The sequence below is a fragment of the Lygodium microphyllum genome, chromosome 26, assembly GCF_053477565.2.
Source record: "Lygodium microphyllum isolate KBCC chromosome 26, Lygodium_microphyllum_v1.1.10, whole genome shotgun sequence".
In the NCBI taxonomy this organism is placed as follows: domain Eukaryota; kingdom Viridiplantae; phylum Streptophyta; class Polypodiopsida; order Schizaeales; family Lygodiaceae; genus Lygodium; species Lygodium microphyllum.
In genome coordinates this window covers 97228593-97241918 of record NC_141160.1, presented here as the reverse complement: position 1 = coordinate 97241918, position 13326 = coordinate 97228593, and positions in this window count along the sequence as shown.

The window sequence follows — 13326 nt, the reverse complement described above, 5'->3', positions numbered from 1 at the left end:
CACATTGAACGATGACAAACCATGGCCTTTGTTATCAGGGTAATTGGGCCCTGCCATGTATATTCTCTTTGTTCTTTTTTATTTTATTAACTTATGTGATTTCCTTTATGTTTTAATGAAGTTTTATCCATTTTGAAGCTTCTAGGATACTAGGTTTTTTGTGCAATTCACTTTGAAATATCGCTTGGTATAACAAACATAGGGACAACTAATGGTGGGCTATAACACTTGATTAAGCCTATGTCAATCAAGGTGGATAGTGGATGGCACCATATCCCAAGCTAAGAATTATTGTTGATCTCATCATGTAACATTATTGTCCTACTTAGGTTGCATTCAAAATGACTAGCCCAACTTGTTCTACTTATGGTTTGCCACCATTCATGTTGAATGTCTCTTTCTTAAAATGCACTTTTAAGGGTAGTTGAAGAATTTTTGGAGATTCACAACAAGTGCCAATTGTTCTAACCCAATATTAAGATTGAAGAAATCAATTGAAGCAATGATAAGCTACTAAAAAAAAGTATAGCTAAGTTAAGGCTCTTCTCAAGAAGAAGTCCTTGAAAAGTATTGATAGATATTGAAGACTTTTGCATGCTGCTATTTCTCTTTATCCTAATGACAAACTAGGCGCTCCGCGCCTAGACTCAGCTCGGTGCTTCGCGCCGGGGCCAGCACTACGCGCCAGCTTTCTCCCGGTGCTTCACGCCGGGATGTGAAGCACAAATGTTTTAATTTGTTCATACATTCTTCCACTTAGTAATGAATCAAATAGTCTTGCAATTTTTAAACTTCATTATAAAATCTAACAATTCAATACAATAACATTGATTATCTCAACCATAATAATTGGAAAAGATAACTGAAGCAAAAGTGATTTTTAAATATGACTGAAAGAATTCCAAGTATAACAACATGTAAATGGAAAAGAAAGCATATAATGTTTTCAAAAAGATAGTTGTACTGTCGAAAATCAACTATCAAAAATAAAGCTTTCTCTTCTTAGATGAATTATCAACAGTGGATCTAGCACGGGGAGCATGTGTGGGCAAAGCTGTGACACGCCCCGCCCCAGATTGTGCTGCAACATCTAAAAACGAAAAAAAAAAAAGACTTTAGAAATAACAATATTAAATTTATAAAGCAAAACATTAATGAAAATGGTGAGTAAGTATTACCTGGGGACGTGATATGATTGGCTCTAACATTAGTAGAGCAGTCGAGGGAATTTGGATGAAACTGATGCAAAGTTGCAAAACATGATAAATCTTGAAACTCCCATTTACTCCAGTCATTCGGTATGTGTCTAGTGTGGGACTGAGATATGAAGTACTCAACATCTGTTTGTCCAACATAGTAGCATTGGATCCATCCAAAATATAAAATTTCTACATATAAAGGAGTGTTTCCATTAGTAAATCCATCATTGGGTAATCTTTCGATTACCCTAGCCAAAGTTCTATGGATAATATCATCCGTAGCAATAGTTCACAATGCTTCTTGAAGTCTCATTTGATAAGGAGAGGCACGATAATATTCGAATACTATTTGGGCCATCTATTAATAAAATTTAGAAAACATAAAAATTAGTAATATTGATCAAAATTTAAAAAAATGAAAAAAAACGACTTTACAATATTGAAGTTAGAAGACCAATTTAGAAGAGAAAAAGAGTTTGTAATGCATATTGTATAAAAGAACTTTATACATGATAATTTCTCAAAACTTACTTTTGTATAAATGCAAACAAAATTTCATAGAAAATAAGTCAAACATGGTTTTATTCAAGGAATATAATATTTCAAAAGAGCATGAGAGATTAAAACATTTCATTTTTTGTTAAAGGAAAAAAGTTGAACTTACTTTTCTTTGAAAACCTTAATACTTAAAAAGAACAAGAGACAGTAAAATAGTTCATTTCCTAAAAATATATGATTAAAAAAGAATAAATAAATTTTGATGATATTGCACCAAAAATATTATGCAAATATAATATGAGAAAAAAATTTACATTTATGATAGAAAGTTCAAATAACTTTTTATGGTAGAAATAATTTAAACACAATGTTCTCATATAGTAAAACAAACATACGTTTAACTCCACATAAAATCATGAATATCTATCCATACATGAGAGATATGATTAAAACATTAAAGTATTTAATCATAGAAAATAAGTCAAACTTGCTTTTCATCGACGAAGAACTCACTACTGAAAAAAGAGCATAAGAAAGTACAACACTACATTTTATAGATATCTGAACAAAGAAGAAAAAAAGGCTTTGATTGTATTGAAATAAAAATATTATGCAAATATAATATGAGAGAACAAATATTACACTTTTGAAAAAATAGAGATTACAATACTTTCTATAAAACTTCTTTATATACAATATTGATGGTACCATTTACCATGTCCTCTTTCTCATCAATCAAGACTTTCAATCTGTCCGGAGACTTTACTCTTGAGAAAGCAACATAGAGTTGACCATGAGTAAAGACTGGGGTTTTTAGATATATCCCCAAACATGATAACGTTTGGCCTTGAGATTTGTTGATTGTCATTGCAAACACCAAACGGACTGGGAATTGCAAGCGTTTTATAGAGAAAGGAAGTTCCAGTGTAGTTGGGATGAAAGTTATCCTCATGATAAAAACTCTGTCACCAATATTGGTCCCTGTAATTATCTCTACATCAATGACCTTGTTATTGAAAGCCTTGCATACCAGCCTAGTACCATTGCATAAATCTTTAGAAGGATTCAAGTTCCTGAGCAATATTGGAGCATTTACTTTGAGCAACAAGATATGAGGAGGAATACCTCCACCAAGGTCAAGGGAATTTAGATATTCCACTGAATAGAGGAATGAGTTCTCCTAAGTTCTATCCACAGAATCAGCACTGTAGTATTGTTTAACCTCTCCTGGCATCAGCTGCAATGCATGATTATTTATCATTTCCACATCATTGTTTCGAGGTGCAAGAATGACACGTCCACTAAAGAACGTTTTGTAATCAATTACACAATTCATTTCACAATAGACAAAATTGATCAAGTCTTGCATAGATCCTCCCTTTAGCAACAATGCAGGTGGAATTTGCAATATATTATTAGTATGTGTCAAATCTTTTCCATCTCCAATGTCTTGCAACCATGCAACAAACTAATCCTGATCTGATGCGACCCGCATATTCTGTGTAAGTTTCAAAACATTGAAATATTGCCACAAATTGGAACAACATATAGCAGCACCGACAATATTCTCATGGGTACCCTTTGGTACAATAGGTAATATTTGCCTAAAATCTCCACCTAGTAGAATAACTTTACCACCAAATGGCATATCACACTGCATTATATCCTTTAAAGTTCTATCCAATGCCTCAAAGGTATTATGATGCAACATAGGAGCTTCATCCCACAAAATAAGACTTGCCTCTTTTAACAGTGCTGCAAGGTGACTTTGAACATGTATATTGCATGTAGTATTATTATCTACTTGCAATGGAATTTTGAACTTTGAATGGGCAACATGACCATGTGGCAAAAGCAATGCAGCAATACCAGAGGATGTTGTGGCTATTGCAATGCGACCTTGACTGCGAAGCTTTGCAAGCAAACATTTGTATAGGAATGTTTTTCCAGAACTGCCTAGGCCATCTAAGAAAAATGGTTTACCCAAACCACTATCAATAGCATTCATTATTGCCATAAAACAATTTCTTTGTCCATCATTCAACATAGCTTGCATTGTTAAGAAGGTATTCTCTTGTTCTACCTTATCATATAGTTGTTCATCAAGGATCAAAGGATTTGTGTACTCTTGCATTGTCACCTCAAGCAATCCATGATACTCTGCCAAATTGCGTCCATGTTGATCTAAAAGTTTTTGAATATGCATCAACGCATGATTATTGGCCTCATCTTGCATGTCAACATTTCGCCTATTTTGCAAGGAGAGTCAATGTTTTATATCCTTTGTCAGCGGAACTAAGAACTCTTCCCGTAGAGCCCCAGGTCGGGTAGGCAAACAAAATACCAAGATGGATGCAAACAAATTTCTTAATTGAGCACTGGTTTGCATCAATGCATCTTCACAGAAACACATTTCCTATTCATCATCTGTTTCCAACATTCCTTTTGTAATGCAAGCCTCCTTAAAAGTTGAATATACCACATTATCAACCGTACGCAATGCCTCAAAGGATGTGCACCCCTTGCCTACAGTGAGTAGTAGGTGCAAATAGTATTTTTATCCACACGTAGGTGAAACAAAGTATATTCGACCACATGTGTTTCCTTGCTTTCTCTTTGTCCACACTTTTTTTTGTGCATTCCAAACCCAAAACATTGGAAAGTCTTGATAGAGAACTGTGTTAGCGTCAGGGTGCAAACGATTGCATGTAAACCATTCTATAAGAGTTGTTTTTTGAGCATTTTCATTTTGCACCACATCACAAATGTTATCAGAGTCACGAAAGGAAACAGTATTCTCTCCAGGTAAATGTATTTGCAATCATTGAATATTGGGTTTCTCATCATGAAGTTTAAATTCAAATATTCGCCAACATGCTTCAGAAGCTGAAATATATCGTGCATCTAAGTACCTCTCAATCTCATCAATATTTTCTATGTCAATATCATTGGATCTGGAACCACGCGTACTTGTAAACCGAATGGTTGCTCGATCATGGCCCTTATATACATATTTATACAAATTTTTGACAGCTGCAATTGTCGAGCAAACCTCAACATTTATGTGAGCACTATACTTGGAACTCAAATAAGGATTGTAAGGCACTATCCATCAGCTATCCAAGAGGTTACCATTAGCATTATGAGTCCTTCCATCCTCTCGACGTCTGTATAAAGGATAACTAGTTTTATCAACTGTAGTCGTATGTATAAACTTTTTTGGATAATCCTTTATACACTTTCCGTCCACCATGCAAGCACTTTTTGGATTGAACTCACCACACGGACCACGTATGTTACATTTAGTAATAATTCGATACAAATCTGAAAACCTTTCCTTATCAGGTAGCTCAGCGCACACTAGTCTATCATAATGACGTGCTTCTGGTGGCTTAAAGCGTGATTCTAATATCAAGAGTATATGTGAATGAGGCAAGCCTCTCTTTTGGAATTCTATGACGGACACATATCCAGCAACTTTACCAAACAGCTCCTTTTTCACTATCGACTGCATCATGTCCTAATGTTTCAAATGAAAAACTCTAGCAGTTAAATCTAGTCGATCATGTGCAATTTGACCAGGCAACAAAGCATCTGTAATTTCAGACCACTTAGGATTGCATGTCATGGTGATAAACAAATCAGGTTTGCCTTTGCGACGCACAATTGCCATAGCAACTTGATATAATTGGTACATGAATCTTGGTCCACCTGCAAAGTTAGATGGCAATACTATTCTCCTGCCCACACCAATCCCAGTGATATTAGTATCAACTGCATCTGAACCATTGATCATATCAGCCAATCCCCTATACATTTCAACTCACAATGTTGCTTGATTACGACGACACCAAGCCAATCTACATTGTTCAATGCTACAATAAGCATCAACAATGTATTGTTGTAGCAAGCGACCACCACGCAAAAGACATGCATTAGTATCATCTTGAATCTGAAGTCGAAAAGCGTAATACTGCATTTGAGTGACACAATCTTTATTTGCAAGATTATTGGCATTAATATGAGCATCCATAAATGCATATGGAACTTTAGTATGCCATCCATCCTCTCCATTTGGAAGAAGAAGAACATATAATAGTGGCATATATGCCTTGTGTAAGCTAGAAATATAAATCAAATGGCCTTGTCGTGTGCGGACTTGAATGCTGCGATGATCAAGTGTATCATCATCACCTTGTCCAGGCATGATCGCAGCAACCTCACTTGCAGTGGGAACTGAATATCGTCTAGAGGTGGATCGATTTTGAAAAATGGACATTCTTATTTCTACTAATGGATTGCGTTGCAAGCTTGCACCAACTGCTATAAAGGCCTGTGCGTAAGCATTGTGATCATGCATCATTTGTTGAAGCTCTTGTAGCAAAAGCCCAGGTAAAACCCCCATGCGATTCAACAACTCATTATCAGTGTCATAAATATAAAGTTGTGCAAACTTTGGTATTCGTTGTCCATCCTCACTTGGCAATAGGGAACCTATTTGGTGATATATTGATCCATGAACTCGAAAAGTATAACCATTTCCATTTTGAGGCAAAAGCTCATCAATTTTTGCACCCATTGAAACAAAAGCCAATGCGCTATTATAAGCATGTATATTTTTTTTGAACTCTCTACTTTGTGGATGTGTGCCATCAAGCAAATTACATAGAGGTTGTGGTGGCTGCTGTAGAGGTGGTAAAATTACTTTCCCTTCTCTACAATAATGCTTTCTAATCGAAGTTGTACGATTGTTTTAGTTTCATCGTGCCACAACTTAGCCATGCAATGGTGACAAACCTTGCAAAGGGTACCAATTGCATGCAAATTCGGTTTTTGGAAGAGCAAAATTGTTACTGATGGATGAACATCCAAATTAGGTGGCATGTCATGGAGAATCAAACAAAATCCACCATTTTGAGGTAGAAATATAGGAGCTTGAATCATGTACTGGTCATGTACCATCTCAGTACTTGCACCTGCATTATGGATAGCTTCATTCTCTTCTTGAATAATGAGAGGCATTTGAACATCTAAGGACAGTAATGGTGCACCAGGCCTTTGAGCACTTATATCAATTGTATTTGTTGTAGTGCGATGCAATTGTTGTAATTGCGTTCTTGCTCTTGCCTTGTGTCTATGTTCAGCTCTAGTAGCATCAAGCATTTGGCTAAATTGCATAATCTACCATCTGGATTATTTGTGTTTCCATTTCTTTGTCGACTTGTGCTACGTACCCTCACTCCGAAGGGTAGCAATTCATGGTTATCCAACATCTCAACATCTATATTGTGGATACTTGCATTGTCTCCTTGACGAATAGGAGGCGGTTGAACTTCCAATGGCAACAATGGTGCAACTGGCATTTGGACACTTGTAGCTTGGATGCCATTGTATCTATCTCTATCTATGGTAGCATGATGCAGTTGTAATTTTGTTCTAACTCTTGCCATGTGCATACATTCAGCTCTCGTAACACTAAGCATTTGCCTATGCACACTCAAGCCACCATTAGGATTGTATTGTCGAGTTGTGGTAGACATCTGAGCTTGAAAGGATACCAAATCATGAGCAGTAGAGCAAGATGTAGCGCGAAATTGATTAGTTTGATATAGCTGATTTGGGATTTGAATATCCATATTGTTTCCATTTGCATGATGTTGTTCATACATATCTCTTGCATGGTCACGAACATGTAATTCAGTCCTAACTCTTGCAATGTGCCTACGTTTATGTCTAGTAATTTTGACCATTTCCCTACGTGCACGTAATACACGATCTCTAAGCACAGAATGTGTTGGAAGTACCATTGTCGAGAAAAACCTGAGATAAAAAGAAAAATGTACTTTGATATTAGTATTTACAAATGCGAAGTTTTTTAAAACGTTATTATAGTCTATACTATGATAAAGATTATAATTTCACATAGGGAACAATGTAATCTCACATAAGCAAGAATATAAATTGAAATAGCATATTATGTCATTGTCGTGAGGGATACATAAGTCCAAATCACATGAAATTTCTCAAACCCAGCAATAGAATGACATATCTATTGGAGGATTTGTCCAAAAAGTCTTGAAGGAATTAGATATGTTAAGAGAACTATGCATTGGACGATGAACTCGTATGACGATTCACACAAAAGTTCTAGCAAAAGGAGATTGAAGCTCTTTGAAGTTTGATTAAACTCTTCATTTGCTTCTTAATTGTATCCAACCTATGCATGAGCTTTAGGGATACAACACAATTGTTGTGACATTTGACATGTTTGAGGGCACATCAAACTAACTTCGTCCTTGCCATGCCTTAGATTTTACGGACATTCATCTGTGCATTGAGAACGCACGAAACGATGTCTGGTACATGAACATTATTTCTTGCATCAGATATTTCAGCACACTCCATATGGTCATCGTTATACAATGTATTTTTAAAGAGAGAGAGAGAGAGAGAGAGAGAGAGAGAGAGAGAGAGAGAGAGAGAGAGAGAGAGAGAGAACATTCTTTAAAAGTAATTGCATACTTTTATGACCTAGGCGTACTATAATTTCTTCCTATCTCTTAGGGAAGATTTTAGCAAAGATATACCTCAAGATAAATTTGTTCTAAACACTATTTCAATATAAAATTTGAAGATTATAACATCACATAAGCAACAATAGAATCTTACATATGCAAGAATATAAATTGAAAGAGCATATTATGTCATTATCATGGGGGATACAAAAGTTCAAATCACATGAAAATTCTCAAATGCAACAATAGAATGACATATCTATCGGAGGATCCGACAAAAAGTTATTGAAATCCTTAGATATGCTAAGAGAACTATGCATTGGACGATGAACTCATGCGACGATAGTTCAACATTGCAGATAACCTATCGAGGCAAACTTTTAGAGATGTGACATGCACATTGAGGCAAATGCTCTCAGGTGCAAGCATGCTTGCATTCTTTTGAGCTAGTAATTCACACACTTGATCCTCTATACGATCATTGCTCTTAGCAAGGTCTTGCAGCTTTTCTGCATGGTCTTCCAAAGCACACCATGGCCAATGCTTGCGAACCAACTCATAGATTTCTCCTATATAGCCCTTTATTTCATCTATCTCATCTTGCAAAATTATCCCATCAGCTAAGCCTCCTTCATATTTTTCTGCCAGGATTTTTTTGATCCTTTGAAGGCGATCACCAAAGTTTTGACAGAAGGAGTTCAAAGCTCTTTGACGTTTGTTTAAACTCTTGATTTGCTTCTCAATTGCATCCAACCAACGCATGAGCTTTAGGGATATGACGGAAGTGTTGTGTCCTTTGACATGTTTGAGGGCACGCCGTACTGACTTCCTCCTAGCCATGTCTTTGACTTTACGCACATTCATTCGTGCATTGGGAGTACACAAAACAATGTCTGGTACATGGACATTGTTTCTTGCATCAGATGTTTCAGCATGCTCCATACTGCCATGGTTACACAAAGTATTAAGAAATCACAGAGAGAGAGAGAGAGAGAGAGAGAGAGAGAGAGAGAGAGAGAGAGAGAGAGAGAGAGAGAGAGAGAGAACATTTTTAAAAAGTAATTGAATACTTTCATGACCTAGGCGCACCAAAGTATTACAATATTTATGCATACATGAGAGAGACACAATGAGACTATGTCGAGAAAATATTTGACACATCTTTTTCTCCACATCAAAGCATGAATATCCATACACACATGAGGGACATCATAAAAGCATTAAACTATTAAAGTATTCAAGAATTAATTAAAACTTAAATGAACGAAATATTAATTTTTTTAAGTTTTAATAAACAATCTAATTACTTTATTCATCAACATTAACACATCTTTAACTCTATATTAAACCATGAATATCCACAGGTATTTGGGAAAGACAAAGTGTGTATCGATAAAGAAAAACATTTTACATGCAATAAATTACAATATTTAAATTTCAACTTTGTAACTTTTAGACAACACATAGTACACATTAATTAATAGCACACATACACATATCAATACATAACATTAACACAAACATAATAATATTATCACACATCCTCTCCATAACACACTTAACACACATTCATTTTTAAATGCATAATACACATTAATTATTAGCACATATATACATATGAATACATACTATTAATACAAACATAATAATGTTATCACACATTTATACTAAAACACATACACACATTAATTAATAACACACTTAAAACACGTAATACACCTTAACAATGTAATGACACTCATAACACAGAAATTAATAACACGCATAAACACATTAAAAAATAATATTAGCACACTTTCATATCAAAAGACATGACATGCATACATTAATAACACGCATAATACACATTATTTAATAACACACATTCATTTTTAAATGCATAATACACATTAATTATTAGCACATATATACATATGAATACATACTATTAACACAAACATAATAATGTTATCACACATCACACATTTATACTAAAACACATAACACACATTAATTAATAACACGCATAAACACATTAAGAAATAATATTAACACACTTTCATATCAAAAGACATGACATGCATACATTAATAACGCGCATAATACACATTATTTAATAACACACATTCATTTTTAAATGCATAATGCACATTAATTATTAGCACATATATACATATGAATACATACCATTAACACAAGCATAATAATGTTATCACACATTTATACTAAAACACATAATACACATTAATTAATAACACACTTAAAACACGTAATACACCTTAACAATGTAATGACACACATAGCACATTAATTAATAACACGCATAAACACATTAAGAAATAATATTGACACACTTTCATATCAAAAGACATGACATGCATACATTTAAAAATTAAACATCCAATAAATTAAAATATTACAATTTTAACTTTTATAACTTTTAGAGAGAGAGAGAGAGAGAGAGAGAGAGAGAGAGAGAGAGAGATGCCTACATGAATACTTAAACGAGACACATGATCAAAGTGCTACAATTTCAACTTTCTAATTAACTTTATGAGAGAGAGAGAGAGAGAGAGAGAGAGATGCACCTGAGAAGTATTGACGATGACGAAAGAGTAGAGTTGATGACCAAAACAAAAGTACAAAAACTGCATGGAAAAATGAAAATGATGTTAGAGACTAACGTCAAACATATTTAAGTGCATCATAAACCTTGGCAATGTAATAATGCACATTAATTATTAACATGCCTACACAAATCCCCCTCTCTCATTCTTCACAATGGCATGCACACAACACACACACACGCACTTGCACTCACACACACACAGATACACATGCACATACACTCACACTCACACACACTCACATGATATGTGTACACACAATGGCATGCACGCAATACACATGCACGCACTTGCACTCACACACACACATACACATGCACATACACTCACACACACACACACACACACACACTCACACTGTGTACACACACGATGGCATGCACACAACACACACGTACGCACACACACATACACATGCACACGCACACACACACACACACACACACACACACACACACACACACACACACACTCGCATTGATGCACATACACTCACACACTCACACACACACACACTCACACACACACATACACATGCACACACACACACACTCTCTCTCACACACACACACTCATATTGATGATAGTCGCAGTAGGCAGATGATCGTCGGAGCAGCGCAGGCAGATGATCATCGGAGCAGCTCTTTATATAGAGCTGGCTGCTGCGCAGCTCGAGGAGGAGGGTTGTTGGCCGAGGAGGGTCGTCAGCTCGAGGAGGACGCAGCTCGAGGAGGCGGGGCGCATATCAACTCGGGAGATTGTCAGCACCCTTTTCGCGGCGAGGGGGTGCCGGGCGCGTAGCACCCCCGCGATAAAGTCAAGGGGAGGTCGGGGGCTGCCACGTGGCAGCAGCCCTCGACCTCCTCTTAACTAATAGTAGAGATGTTATTGACTCGCTCTTACAAGTTATGAAGATTTCATTGTAGCTTGGAAACTATGCACTGTTGAAGGTATAAAAGTACAATGGAAGGGGAGATGGTTATGGTGCACAGATCGGACGTTGTATGCGCATATAGTGAGCGCTGGGAGGTCCCCAAGAACAAAAGAACTCTACTTTTGCACAAAGAACAAGGAAGAAAGCTTGCACGACATGAAGCAAGAGACTAATTGGGTACAATTTTCCCCCACGCCTTGTGTGAGCGCTCCACAAAGCATGTTTTGATATATTATTCATCTCCAAGCTCAAAAAATAGCCCAATTTACAATTAGTACGCTTTAGCTTTTGTGTTTGCTTTTGTTCTACTAAAGAATTAAAGCTATTAGGTGCCCAAGGAGTCAGGCGGTACCCAAATACAATGTCCAATACAAATATTTAAATCGTGTGTCCATGTGCATACAAAAAATAATAAATAAATATCAAGCGCTTCAATAAATAAGCGCGTCAAAATATTGGCACCATGCCTAAGATGCGCGTCCATAAAAAATGATAATAATTTGAATACACGCTATCCTCCAGTGCTTCCCAACGCCACCGCTACCTGCTCTACACATCAACTGAAGCATTCACAATTATTAGAAAATAATAAAATTAAACCAACAAAAGTGAATACCTAGCAGTCTTCAGCTACAAAATAAATAAATTGGTTAGAACTCAATCCTAATCTTAATTTATTACGAGTGCGCACTCTAAACTCATAAACGTCCATTAATTTAAATATGTATTTTGCGGAATTACCCGTTATGGAATCACCCACTTGCACATTAAATTAACAAGACGCTTGAAAAGGACAGGCGTCTCCATCGACTTTTCGCACAAGGAATCCACCTTGTGTATGAGCCCCGGCAATAAAATTTTATGGAATCCATCGTAAAACCTCACGAAATCCACCATGGAATATGCCTCCTGGCATCATACCCCCAGGGTGGGATAGCAATTGTCCTCAATTGCTATTAGCTCAATGTGGAGCCAACAGTGTGGGTAAAGCACTTAGGTCTCCAGCATGCATCCATTGGGCCTCTTCAACAGGATGATTTTTAAACTTAACCAAATATCTAGAATATCTACAGATAGTTCTAGTGGTCATAAAGTTAGTATTATCTAGAATAGTTTCAGGCTCAAGGATTTCAGTTTCTTCTTCTAGCAAATGAGGGTTTTCATATACAGGGTGTACAGGTAATTGTCCTCTAAAAGGTTGTAATAAACTAATATGAAAGGTGTTGTGGATTTTCCAGTGTTGTGGTAATTCTAGTTTAAATACATTGTCATTGATTTTGTGAATGATCTTGAAAGATCCATAAAATCTAGGGGCTAATTTTACAATATGGTGTTTGTCAACACTTTGTAATCTTCGCTTTTCAATTCGTAACCAAGCATAATCATCAACTTTGAAACTCATAGCTTTTCTTTTCTTGTTGGCTTGTTCTGTGTATGATTGCTAGCTTTGGCAATCATATCTTTAACTTCATAAAAAATAGTAGCATGCATGTTAGCAATATCATCAGCAGCTTGAACTTTGTTTGACAATGATGTAACAGGTGTAGGCAATCTATATCCATAAATAATTTCAA